The sequence below is a fragment of the Apodemus sylvaticus genome, chromosome 23 (assembly GCF_947179515.1).
Source record: "Apodemus sylvaticus chromosome 23, mApoSyl1.1, whole genome shotgun sequence".
Taxonomy (NCBI): domain Eukaryota; kingdom Metazoa; phylum Chordata; class Mammalia; order Rodentia; family Muridae; genus Apodemus; species Apodemus sylvaticus.
In genome coordinates this window covers 28,604,368-28,607,645 of record NC_067494.1, presented here as the reverse complement: position 1 = coordinate 28,607,645, position 3,278 = coordinate 28,604,368, and positions in this window count along the sequence as shown.

The following is a 3,278-nucleotide window of genomic DNA, read 5'->3' as shown; positions in this document are numbered from 1 at the left end:
TAACTCCTTCAAGTATCCACCTGATGAAACTTTTATAAAGACTGAATGAAGGTACACATATAAAGTACATATCTATAAAGAGATGCACCCACAGTTATTCTTATATTTATCTTGACACCTGGTATGGAATGCTGGCTTGTACCTCTGGCCACATTGGACACTCCTCCTCTTGCTGTCATCCCCAGGGACATATTGATTCATGCCCTCTTCCTGTCCATTCTAATTTTAGAGTTTGGTTTTAGTTTTGGAAGCTTTAAATATATATTTGAAGTCTCACAATTCTCAGCTAGCAGATAGACATAACTGCCATTGCCTGGACATAAGAGAACACACTTGTCATTGACTATGATTTAGTAACTCATAACTGGGACTCGCTGCTGTTGCTACTGAGCAAGTGTAGAGTCTAACTGCAGTGAGGCTCCTTCAGAGCATAATTTGCTACAGAATGGTGGTACTTTGCTTCAAGGCAAAACTAAAAGGACGGAGGAGTCTATCATTTAAAGGACAGCCACACTTTCTTTTGTTGTATCTGCTACTAAATAAACAGTCACCACAAATATTTCATTGTACCTAAGAAAGAAAGGCACCCAGGTCATTCTGCCGTAACTGAAACTGTAAGAATAGAAAACAAAATGTCTAACAGTGAGGGGATGGCATATCAGGTTTTGAAAGATTATCATCAAGATATCAAATGTCAATTTATCACTGCATACACTATGAATTTGTTAGCGTGTGAGGTGGTGCAATACATATATTGTGGGGTAATTCGAGGACTGTTTCTATTAGAGAAACAAAACAGTGATGCTTTATACACTCTCAATTTGACGAGATATTATAATTAGCTATGCTGATTGCTTATTGGGTAGAGAGTGCATGAGTGAGTGAATCGGAATTGACTTTATCACAGGGAGTTGATCTTGACAGATGATTCAGGCATTAGAACCCCTGCCTTTTTAGCTGTAAGAATATTGATTATGTATGTATGTATATATACATATATATACATACATACACACATATATATACACACACACATACATATATGTATATTAACAAGTAGGAAGGATAAAGTATACACAGATACATAGACACACACACACACACACACTGATCATATAGTGTGTTCTGCACTTTCTGACTGTGTAGCAGTGGGCTAAGAGTATTCACCAATTAACTTATTAGCAATTATTGAATCATTTGTGTGCTTTTATATTCAGTTTCAAAATGATTCAGTCTTGGCTGACACCACAGTTAATAAGAGCTGTTTTACACCAACAAGAGAGACTATTTAATCCTTTATTAGTCACTTGGAAATGTCCACCCTTGAGAGTCAGAGCCAGGAGTCTATCTTTTCCAACTTCCTGATGTCATATGGGTGCAGTTATCCTAAAGGTTTTGTGCCTCAGCTCTTTGTACACTTCTTTCTCAAAGCTAGAATCTGGTTTAGAATTTTTTTTTATCTCAGTGTATGCTGAACCAATTGGAAAAAAAAAAAGACTAACTCTTCTACAAAAGCTATTTCCATTTGACTTTTAACATCCAAAGTTACTGGTTTGGGGACTAAGGTTTTGGAAGGTGACATGACTTAGTCATGGGACAGAATATTCAGGAATACAATTGCCATGTCACTTTATTGGCAAGCACCCTTCCTGCCTCCACTAGCTCACGAGGACACACAGAGAAAACAGCTGTCGACATGTGAAGACAATCGAATCTAGTAAAGCCTACATTATGGACTTGGCAGCATTCAGAGCTGTGAGAATAAATTTCTATTTTTTTATAGGCCATTCAATCTGTAAGAATTTGTTATGGTTTGTTAGCCTTAAGACAGTATTATTTCTTTTGTATAGATTGTATAGTAGGCTAGGACTTCAGTGACATTAGTCACCAGAATGCAGAAAGAAGGTGTTGAGTGCAATATTCAAGATGATTCTTTTGTTCAGCATAGACCACAGTAAAATCATTTCCGTGAACCCAGAGACGCACATCAAATAAGAAAGGTCTTACTTCTAAAATGCAACAAAAATGGCAGTTCCTTTAGTGATCTGCTTTTAGAATAGCCTGTCAAGCTGTTATGTTCCCATTTGAAGGGCCTTTTCTGCATAAACGCTTTTCTGTGATTATGAAAATAACACCACAGCGCTATTCTGTTACTGACCCCTTGACCCCAAATTTCTGCCTTTGAAAATATTACTGCATGAAGCAACAGTACGGCCTGAGTTAAAGTTCTGTGTGGAAGCCTGAAGTTGCATCTTCATATTTACTTTACTTAGTAAACTTTTACCTTATTTAGATAACTTTTGCTGATCTGTGTGGGGTGGGGCCTGAGTGTCACTGTAGGGAAGAGGACAATATTTTGGACTCAGCCATATCCCGTAATTATGTGAGACTTTAGAGTTGAATTTGTCCTCAGCTTTGGTGTCAGTGAGACAACAGGCCAGCCCTTTATGTTTTCCTCTGGACAGCATAAGAAATTGGATCTGAGGCCTTGTGACTGCTAGACAGGTCTTTACCACTGAGCTATATCCCAATGCTGTATTTTTAACTGTCATAGATGTTTTTACATACATTTACATGCAGTACATAAATTACATATATTTTACTGGTTTTTACAATCTTGGCAACATGAGAGCCTGTTTTTACCACACGTTATTATGTTTAGCAATTGTAGATTTGTCCAACTGAATACAGGAGAATGCTATTTCAGTTTGGTTTTAGATTTGGATTATTGAAAGTTTTAATATCTTTCCATGTGTTAGTTTGCCATTTGAACTTTCACTTTGATGAACCATTCTTCACTCAATTTTTTGTTAGGCTTTCCCTTTGTTTCTCAGGAATTCCTTAAAAAGAATCAAATAGCAGTTTATCTATGAAATTGAATGTTTTTCAGGAATTGAATACGTTTTACCCTTTCAGTTCATTTAATTTTAATTAATTAAATTTAATTAAATTTAAATTTTAATTAAACTTAACTTTTAAATTTAATTTTCATTTTTAATTTAAATTTTAAATTAATTTAATTTTAAATTTAATTTAATTTTAATTGAATATATTTTACCTTTTAAATTCATTTATGATGATGTTGAGCACGAATTTATTTTCACTTAGTTTAATAAATTTGATTTTACAGTCATGATTTGTTAAAAAAGTATGTTTTTACATTAAGAATTTAGAAAATATATTTTCATTTAATTTGTTGCCTTATTTTAAACATTTGCACAAATAATGATGTAGGGAGCTGTGGTGGTTTGACTAAGAATGGTTCTCACAGGCTCATG